The following is a 332-nucleotide window of genomic DNA, read 5'->3' as shown; positions in this document are numbered from 1 at the left end:
AAAAAAAAAAAAATGAAAATGAACAAATCGATTGATATTTATCCCAATAAAAAATTATTCCCATGAAATGAAAAATGAACTCAAAAAGAGAACATACATCTTATTCCCAGAGCTGCTTTCTATTTTAATGGTGAGATATATTTGAAAAACATATTCTTGTACACGCTTCCATAAGTATCCGTCGACTAAGTTTTCGAAAGTATTGTATATACATATATGTATGTAAGTGGATATTGTGCAACTTACAATTTTATTTTAATTCAAATTCAAAAGATTTTTTTATATAGATTTTCTTCCTTTCCTTTAATACTACAGGTTATTTACTGTATATC

The sequence above is a fragment of the Apis dorsata genome, unplaced genomic scaffold, assembly GCF_000469605.1.
Source record: "Apis dorsata unplaced genomic scaffold, Apis dorsata 1.3 scaffold_161, whole genome shotgun sequence".
Classification (NCBI taxonomy): domain Eukaryota; kingdom Metazoa; phylum Arthropoda; class Insecta; order Hymenoptera; family Apidae; genus Apis; species Apis dorsata.
Note: the sequence above shows the minus strand (reverse complement) of the source record.